This window comes from Parambassis ranga, chromosome 2, assembly GCF_900634625.1.
Source record: "Parambassis ranga chromosome 2, fParRan2.1, whole genome shotgun sequence".
Lineage (NCBI taxonomy): Eukaryota > Metazoa > Chordata > Actinopteri > Ambassidae > Parambassis > Parambassis ranga.
Window position 1 is genome coordinate 3,082,012 of NC_041023.1, and position 10,475 is coordinate 3,092,486.

The 10,475-nt window shown below is 47.4% G+C and overlaps 1 pseudogene; it reads left to right on the forward strand.

Moving 5' to 3' along the window:
• Positions 1 to 2,344: 2,344 nt before the first annotated feature.
• LOC114431642 (sodium/potassium-transporting ATPase subunit alpha-3-like) lies at positions 2,345 to 10,272 on the forward strand (annotated as a pseudogene).
• Positions 10,273 to 10,475: the final 203 nt, after the last annotated feature.

Genomic DNA, 10,475 nt, shown 5'->3' on the forward strand with positions numbered 1-10,475 from the left:
AAAATAAGGCTGCCCCCCCCCCCTCTCATTATTCTGTGTCCTGTATGTTCTCACTCTGAATCCCCTTTTACACGATAGTCACACATTTAATGCGCAACACTGAGTTTAAGTTTGAATGACCTTCGTTAAGGTTAAACAGGCTGAGATTTCCTCCTATAATTATCCCCATACCTTTATCTGTATTCACAAGCCGCCAAACCAGTGTGGATGATGTGGCTCGGTGTGTTTTATCACCTCCTCTAAGAACCACACCCATCAGTGGTTTAGCCCCAGAACCGTCATTGTTCAGACCTGCTTGTTTTTCCTTGTGGGAACAATTGATTTCATGTATCTTGCTGTTGTTTTTTTCCCCCCGCAGCGTTCGTGTTGTTTGACTCAAGACGTTAAAACGAGCAGCTCAAGGAAAACGGAAAGATTCACATGTTAGAATGTTTGTAAAACTCAGAGTAGGTCTGATCGTCTGTGTTTAAAGGCATTTTCTGCATTGACTTGGTGACAAGTTATCTGTTAATGTTGATTATTCACAGGAGCTTATGTTGCTGCGGTTCAGCTGAAGAATGACGTTAGTGTTTGTTGGCACAGTCCTCCAGGCAGGTTTGATCAGCTCCCTTTGGGAGGTAAAAGAATACAAATGGGAGCTCCCATAGTTACACAGAGGAGGAAACAGGATTGTTACAGCGGGGTCTGAAGGGAAGCTAAACCAAAGATCAGCAGCGAGTGTTGTTCTTTACATAAATAATTCACATAAAAGGAGATTACACATACAAGTCTCTATATTCTGCTTTTCTTCCTGCTGTTCTCCTGTTTGCACCTGGCTGACATTTTGCTTCTCTTCAGAGGCCCTCATCCTGACTGGTGCATGCTGGGTAATTTAGCCAAAAGGTTGTAACCCCCCCACAGGAGCATAGGAGCATAAAATGAAAAATGTGGCTAAATCCATGCACCAAGTATCTAGAAATAGGTGTAATTAAATCAAACCTTAAAGTGACTTTAGTTTATTCTTTATTGTTTATTTGTGTTTTTGCTCACAAGTCTAAATTTATGGCTTCTTATTGTTTTGCCTTTGATTTTTTTCCTTTGTATCTCTGAACACTAAGTCTTTTTTAAGACTATTTATTATCTGTCCTGAACAGTTTTAAGTGAACTAAGGGAAACATCGCTGCCCTTAAATAGTGATTTATAATGTATTTGAGTAAAGCATGATTAAGAAAAAGTTGCCAGACCTCCATTAATCATCAGGCAAATAAATCTAAGACAGACACATCAATGTAGGACGCTGGCAAATTTTAAATATCCCAAGATGCACGTTACAGTTACTGTGAGGTTTTTTTTCTCCCCCTCTATCATGGGACATGATTGGTCCTCTCTGTCTCTGTTTTTGTACTTCCTGGCCCTTCAGCTTCTCGTCTTCATCCTCTCAGACACAGCAGTGGTCTGTGAGTAGCCTAAATAGCTGTGGTGTAAATTGCAGCTGAAGTGGAGCTCTTGAGACGGGCCTGTGTTCTAATGATGCCAGATCTAATCAGGAAGTGTCGAGCACCCCTTCTCACATCAGGGGATTACATCCAAACAGTATTTAGGTTGCCATGTATCTTGTTGCAAATCTTTTCTTTTATACACAAAGTGTGGGGTTGGATTGTGCTCCTTGTGACGCAGCAACACATGTAATATTGCGAACAGAACTAACGTGAGCGATGTTGCCTTTGTGTGTGTGTGTGTTGCAGTATGGACGGTCGGACAGCTACCGCGTGGCCACCACGCAGGACAAAGACGACAAGGAGTCACCCAAGAAGAAGGGAGGCAAGGACCTGGATGACCTGAAGAAGGAAGTTCCATCGTACGTACCATTCCTACTTCCTGTGACTTCACTGCAGCCGTGGCAACAGGCAGACAATCGGAAAAAAAGTCTTATAGTGTAGGACTATATAGCGTATGTACCTCAGTGTAGACAGAATAAACAAAAGCCTGGAGGGAAGTTTGCAGATACTGTAGCGCATCCTGGCTGCGGTCCAGCATTCAAAGAGCTACCATCCAACTGTAATCCTATCCCCCTGTTTGAAAAGGAGATAACAGAGACGCGGTCTTCCCTGGCAGCTGTTACACAGTAATACTACAGAGTGGCTTAAGGTTACATGCCAGAGCTGTAATCCTTTTTGTGGTTGGATTTGCTTCTGTATGCGTCAAGAAGCCAAACTTCTTTGGCTAACCCCAACATAAAACTATATGTTTTAGATAAATAACATCTTCTAGAAAATGTAATGTATCTTGAAACTATCCCTTGAGAAATGTTCACAATAAACAAACATAGTCTTCCTTTTCTCTTCTTTCGTAGACGGAACATAAAATGTCTGTTGAGGAGGTTTGCCGGAAATACAACACTGATATCGTCCAGGTAGGTTTGAATCAAAAATAAAACTTCTATACAATGAACTTATTTCTGTACCACGTCCTTTATTCTCACCGTTTTCCTTGTTTTGCTCCTTCCAGGGTTTGACCAATGCCAGGGCAGCAGAGTTCCTGGCCAGGGATGGCCCTAATGCCTTGACTCCACCTCCTACACCCCAGAGTGGGTCAAGTTCTGTCGTCAGCTGTTTGGTGGTTTCTCCATCCTGCTGTGGATCGGTGCCATCCTCTGTTTCCTGGCCTACGCCATCCAGGCTGCCACAGAGGACGAGCCCGCCGGGGATAACGTGAGTGGAAGGAGCCTCTCTGACTCCCCCTTTTATAGCTTTGTGCAGCAGAACAGGGAAGAGGGACTTGCCAGTAGCATGTGTGTGATCTCTGCCTTAGGGTGCATCAGTATGCAAACTGCTGAGTCACTGTTTTTTAGGGATGAAGCCGTATCAGTGACAAAGGTTGTGTCAGCTGTTTGTGCGAATAATGGCAGCCGACCCGTCTTCGGAGTGACAGGCAGCATCCTGTTTTAGGCTCACCACAGGGCCCCTGTGACTCCTGGCGCTGGTAATGTCAGGGGAAGAGCAGGGTGTTCGTGGGGTCAGCACTGCTGCATGCTGGGTCAGAGCACAGACTGGAGCTGAGGACTGAGGCTAAACGGCTCTGACACACACCGCATGAAGGGGACAAAATACTCGGCTCAGACCACAGGGAGGAAACGGCAACAGTGCTGAGACAGTATGAGCGACCAGGACTGTACCACACAGCAGCCTATACTGTACGACATGTACTGTGCATGTCAGATGGTGGAAGTGCTGAGTGGAAGATTATTTAAAAGGATTTAGTACTTTTAAGGCGATCCGTTAAAACAGGAGACGGCAGACACACGAGCATCCTCATAAAACCACTGACAGAGCAGGAAACAGACAGATGGACCTCAGGTCCCATGAAACACTAAGAGATGATACGTGTTATTTCCAGGAATTCTACAGAAGCCACAATTTCCTGAAATAGCCTCTTTCACTCTGAATAAGTGTTTTTAAAGTTTGTCTCTCAGCTAGTCTATTTTTACTAGACTGATACTTTTTTAGATTAAAGTGAAGTCAGTGTCTTGTCTGTGTTGAATCATGAAATCTTTTTTTTTACCTTCTCTTTCCCTCTCGCTCTCTGTAGTTGTATCTGGGAATCGTGCTGTCGGCTGTCGTCATCATCACCGGCTGCTTCTCCTATTTCCAGGAAGCGAAGAGCTCCAAGATCATGGAGTCCTTCAAGAACATGGTCCCTCAGGTACGAGTCACTCAACAAGTCAGGGCCAGAGGATGTGGAGATGTTTGGGAGTCAACATTTTTAACATCTTATTTTAAGCATTAAATGTTACAAAGCTGACTGTCCTCTTGTTCTTCCCTCTGTGTTCCCAGCAAGCCTGGTGATCCGCGAGGGGAGAGAAAATGCAGATCAATGCCGAGCAGGTTGTGGCAGGAGATCTGGTGGAGGTAAAAGGTGGAGACAGGATCCCTGCTGACCTTCGCATCATTTCCTCTCACGGCTGCAAGGTGAGCGCCACACTCCAGTAATTACACCAAGAGATAACAGCACTATGCTGCTTCAGTGAAGCTCAACAAGCTCTTGAATGTTTTCTTTTCTTCTCTGTCCAGGTGGACAACTCATCCCTGACTGGTGAATCTGAGCCTCAGACCAGGTCCCCTGACTGCACCCATGACAACCCCCTGGAAACCCGCAACATTGCCTTCTTCTCCACCAACTGTGTTGAGGGTAAGATCGCCCTCATAATGTTCAGTGTTTGGGTTTGTGTTGTCCCGTTAGTGGAAGTCAATATGGTGGGATGGGAAAATAATACAGCCTCAGTCTCAGCCTGGAGAGGGTGCCACTCCTCTGGAAGACCTCCTGCCTTGTTCCTGTACCTAAGAAGTCATCTCCATCTGGCCTCAGTGATTACCGCCCAGGTTGCCCTCACATCTCATGTGATGAAGGTGCTGGAGAGGCTGGTGTTGGCTAACCTTAGGCCGCAGGTGAGATCTTCTCTGGACCCTCTGCAGTTTGCCTACCGAGCCGCGTCTGGGGGTGGATGATGGCCGTCATGTATCTGCTGCAGCGAGCTCACTCACACCTGGATGGTGGTGGAGGCATGGTGAGAATCACATTCTTTGACTTCTCTAGTGCCTTCAAACACCATCCAGCCTCCATCACTGGGCGAGAAGCTGCTGCTGATGGGTGCTGGGCAGGTCCACTGTCTCCTGGATCACTGATTACCCTGACAGACAGGCCACAGTTCGTCCGGCTGGGTGGTGTCCTGTCTGATGCGGTGATGAGTGGCGTGGGAGCCCCACAGGCACTGTGCTTTCTCCATTCCTGTTCATCTTATACCCTCAGACTCTGCAGTTGTGGGGTGTATAAGTGGTGGACGGGAGGAATCACCTCCTGCTTAATGTAGACAAGACCAGAGAGATGGTGATTGACTTCAGAAAGAAGGGGACAGCATCGCAGCCCCTTTGCATCCTGGGTAAGGATGGGGAGATGGTGGAGGAGTACAAGTACCTGGGAGTGACCATCGACAGCAGACTGAGCTGGAGGACCAACAGCACAGCTGTGTACAAGAAGGCCTGCAGCAGACTCTACTTCCTGAGGAAGCTGAGCTCCTTCAACGTGTGCAGCAAGATGCTGGAGATCTTTTACCAGTCTGTTGTTGCAGCACTCCGTTCTCCTCTGTGGTCTGCTGGGGGGGGGGGCGCTGTCATTGGCTGCAGACAAGAGACCTTTGAAGCAGTGGTGGAGAGGAGGACACTGAACAAACTGTGATCCATGGATCACCCCGACCACCCTCTCCTCCCTGTACTGGACAGACAACGGAGCGCCTTTTCCAAAAGGCTCTCTTGTCACACAGAACTCTACAGAAATCTTTCCTGCCTCATGCTGTGAGACTGTACAACACCTCATCTCTGTGCCAGAGATAACACAGACTCACTGCTGTAAGGGACACGTCTGCACAAGGTTTAGGTTTTTCTTACTGTCAAATTGCACACTGTTGTTCTTGTATATCATATCACAATCATTAGAGGTATATTGTTATTTTTTTGGTATGCTTGAGTGACTGTATTTGGCTGTTGCAACAGTGAAATTTCCCAGCTTGGGATGAATAAGTATTTCCATTCTATTCTGTTCTATTCTAATAAGGTGTGGTGCCCTCTTGTGGACACATGCTTCCATACATGATCTGTCAGGTTTTATTCCTCACAGTGTCACATTTTTGTCTTGAGTGTTATTTATTACTTGTCCCTCTGTTTCTTCAGGAACTGCACGTGGTATTGTTGTGTGCACCGGTGACCGCACAGTGATGGCCGCATTGCCACCCTCACCTCAGGCCTGGAGACTGGCAGGTAACATTAGTATACACACACGTTTGTTGAGTAAACAATTACTTAATTATTAATAACTCAAATATCTTGTTTTCCTGCTCCTCAGACACCCATTGCCAAGGAGATTGAGCACTTCATCCACATCATCACGGGCGTGGCCGTGTTCCTGGGTGTGTCCTTCTTCATCTCTCAATCATCTTGGGCTACTCCTGGCTGGAAGCCGTCATCTTCCTCATTGGTATCATTGTTGCTAATGTGCCTGAGGGACTGCTGGCCACCGTCACTGTGAGTTTGGCGGAGGGTTCGGAAACTAGGTGTGGTGGAAGTGTGTCTGTGTGTGACTGAGATGGTTAGATTAGGCGTTTGTTTTTCACTTCCCTCAGACCGATGTGTGTCAGTTTTTAGTGATGTGTGCAGACTTGGGTCAAACCGTAGCAGCATAAACCTAAAAAATGACAGAATGTGAATCTGTTTCTACTGAAGCAGCTCCCAGCTCACATTCAGCAGGCCATTAATCAGCCACTCTAATGTTGATACTGTGATGAGGAACCACTGATGAAATGGCACCAATCAGATTCCCAGTTTCACCCATGTCTAATTGTGTAATGTGTTAACATGTGCCTCTGTGTCCCGTGTATTGACTTGGCTGACGTTGTCTTGTCCTGTGCTTCTCTCTTCTCTGTGCTTGTGTGTCTTCTGTGTGGTTTGGTGTTGCTCTGTGTTTGTGTGTACCTCTGTATTCTGGTGCTGTAAGATTCTGTGTGTTGTCTTTGTGTGTCTCTCTCTCTCTCTTTCTCCCAAAGCAGCCCCATATATGTTGTCTCTCTCTTCTCTGTCTCTCTCTCTCTCTCATCTTCCTTCTGTGTATGTCTCTGTTCTTTTTCCAGGCCAGTCGCGGTGCCGTCTGCAATGACGACAGCTAGCTAATGTAATGATATTAGGCCAGTGAATAGTCAGCACCATGAACTGAATTTGGACTCTTTCTGCTTGGCCTTGGCTAGTTCAGTTTGGTCTTGCCGTACTTGGCATGATTACATAATGCACCGCTGCTCTGCTTCACCTGCTCATGCCTCATGTTCTCTCTGCATCGCATCGCTTCTTGGGCTGTGTTGTTATACCTATAATGATTTTAGTGCATTTTGCTGTGTAGAGGACGTGTTTGATGAGCAGGATGAACGTCTCCAGGCGTCTGGGGGATTTTCGCAGGGTTGAATGTTTGACATTCATTATGTCAGTCACATTATTTTAGAGCCTGGAGATGCTCATCTGTACCGTGAGTTTGAAACAGTGCAGATTCTAATGATTTTTTCTGTCTATCGTCTCTCTATTTTTCACCAACACCTTCCTGTTTTCCCATCGATCTCTCCTCCTCCTGCCACGCTGGTTTCTTCCTTTTCTTTTGCCTCTGGCTCTTCTCTCCCAGGTGTGTCTGACGCTGACTGCCAAGCGAATGGCTCGTAAGAACTGCCTGGTGAAGAACTTGGAGGCTGTGGAAACTCTGGGCTCCACCTCCACCATCTGCTCAGACAAGACAGGAACCCTGACCCAGAACAGGATGACTGTGGCCCACATGTGGTTTGACAATCAGATCCATGAAGCTGACACCACTGAGGACCAGTCTGGTGAGAGTTCCCTCCTGTTTTAATGCACTCTGCATGAAGTCTGCATGGGAAATAATAACAATTATTAATTGGCAGTATTAATTACTGGCCTGTAACCTCACCAGCCTCAGATGAACACAGTTAGCTGAGGCATCGTCCTTTCTGCCTCTTTAGGCTCCTCCTTCGACAAAAGCTCAACAACATGGGTGTCTTTGGCCCGCATCGCCTCCCTGTGCAACCGTGCCGCGTTCAAGGCGGGCCAGGAGTCTCTGCCCATCCTGAAGCGCGAGGTGGCCGGTGACGCCTCCGAGTCAGCTCTGCTGAAGTGCATTGAGTTGTCCTGTGGCGCCGTCAAGGTGATAAGGGACAAGAACAAGAAGGTGGCTGAGATCCCGTTCAACTCCACCAACAAGTACCAGGTGAGGGCGCTCTACTCATTCAGGCCACCTGAAGTAAAACAAATCAGACGAGTTCATCTAAACGAACCTATCTGCTCCCATCAGCTCTCAATTCATGAAACCGAGGATGAAAATGACAACCGCTACCTGCTGGTGATGAAGGGAGCCCCAGAGAGGATCCTCGACCGCTGCTCCACCATCATGATGCAGGGCAAGGAGCAGCCCATGGATGACGAGATGAAAGGGCTTTTCAGAACGCTTACCTGGAGCTGGGAGGGCTGGGAGAGAGAGTACTGGGTAAGAGTGATAGGAACACATATCTTTTACTCTCTCTTTCTTACCGTGTCTTGTCAAACTGCAGTTCAGTGATCACTTTCCCTCACTCCTCCAGGTTTCTGCCATCTCTTCCTGCCAGAGGACAAGTACCCAAAAGGTTTTGCCTTCGACACAGATGATGTCAATTTCCAAACAGACAACCTTTGCTTTGTGGGCCTCATGTCCATGATTGACCCTCCCCGCGCTGCCGTGCCTGACGCTGTGGGCAAATGCCGCTCCGCTGGCATCAAGGTGGGTACCTTTCAGTTCTGACATTTAACAGCCCGGGAAAGCAGAACAGAGCACCCGCTGCAATGTGAAGGATGTGGATGACGGTCACACACTTTTTCCTTTTAATCTGAATTCTTCACCTACCTGTCCTGAGTCTTTTCTTCATCTTCTTTTTTTAGGTCATCATGGTTACTGGTGACCACCCAATCACAGCCAAGGCCATTGCCAAGGGTGTGGGCATCATCTCTGAGGGCAACGAGACAGTGGAAGACATTGCTGCACGCCTGAACATTCCCGTCAGCCAGGTTAACCCCAGGTACGAAGCCCAAAGAACAGAAATTCTAGATTTAATTTATCCTAACGACAGCTGTGGTTGTAATTTGGTATTTTGCTTCGTTCGCATTTTGTAGGGATGCCAAGGCCTGCGTGATCCACGGCACAGACTTGAAAGACCTCAATCAGGACCAGATGGACGATATTTTGAGGAACCACACAGAGATCGTCTTTGCCAGAACCTCCCCACAGCAGAAGCTCATCATTGTAGAAGGCTGCCAGAGACAGGTGCGTTCACACGCAGCACATTCAGTCACAGCTGCACACGGTGTACAGGTCCTAGCATCTGTCTGTCCTTCTCTGTCAGGGTGCCATTGTGGCGGTGACAGGTGACGGTGTGAATGATTCTCCTGCCCTGAAGAAGGCCGACATTGGCGTTGCCATGGGAATCTCTGGTTCAGACGTGTCCAAACAAGCTGCAGACATGATCCTGCTAGACGACAACTTTGCCTCCATCGTCACTGGAGTAGAGGAAGGTGAGGGATAGAAGGTGAAATCCAAAAGAGGACAGAACAGAGGGGTACACAGGAAGCCGGTCGTTTGGTTTATCATATTTAAACACCACTTCGTTCCTCCCAGGTCGTCTGATCTTTGACAACCTGAAGAAGTCCATCGCTTACACTCTGACCAGCAACATCCCAGAGATCACACCTTTCCTGTTTTTCATCATCGTCAACATCCCACTGCCACTGGGTACCATCACTATCCTCTGCATTGACCTGGGAACAGACATGGTGAGGACAATACACACACACACACACACATATGCAGCATATGCAGGGAAAATATACACAGTAATACCTGGGAGTCATCATCACAAGCAAGATGCTCAGTGCAGTGAAGTCAATGATGGATGCTTGTTTGATGCAGTTCAAGGTCATGACAGAAGTATTGTATTCAAAAAGAACACTAGGTGGCAGTGTGGGGCTATAATTCAAAGGAGGCAGCTCTTCTCTACTCATCTCAGAGTACTCAACTCAGAGTAAACGACGATTGATATCATTTTATACATGTATCTAAATAAAACTACAAAGCTGATTTCCCCTCTCTCATCCGTCAGGTACCCGCCATCTCTCTTGCCTATGAAGCAGCTGAGAGCGACATCATGAAGCGTCAGCCCAGGAACCCAGCGAGGGACAAGCTGGTCAATGAGAGGCTCATCAGCATCGCCTATGGACAGATCGGTAGGTGCAGTTCATTCAGCGGACAGTAAACGGTGTGATGTCGGTGCTATTGTCCCTTTTTCAATCTGTGCCCCTGCAGGTATGATCCAGGCTCTTGGTGGCTTCTTCGCCTACTTCGTCATCATGGCTGAAAATGGTTTCCTGCCATCTCTGCTCGTCGGGATCCGGCTAAACTGGGACGATCGCTCCAACAACGACCTGGAGGACAGCTACGGGCAGCAATGGGTATGAGTGGCTCGCTACAATATCGCTGCATTCAGGGACCTGTTTTCTTTTGTTTTTACGCTCATCCTGTTTCTCTGCACAGACCTACGAGCAGCGTAAGATTGTGGAGTTCACCTGCCACACAGCCTTCTTCGTCAGCATTGTGGTGGTGCAGTGGGCAGATGTCATCATCTGCAAGACAAGACGCAACTCTGTGTTCCAGCAGGGCATGAAGTAAGAAATCAATGGCCGCTGATATCTCAGTCTGGGACTTTTCATGTTTGTTGTCTTTGACATCGGGTTTGAGGCATGTGACTGCTGCATATGTATGAGTTATGGAAAGGAATGATGTACTTGAATGATTGGCAGGTGTTATTTTCTGTTTATTTCCTGACTGACTGTTTTTAAAATGTATACAGGATCTTGTTCTCATAGTAGAGA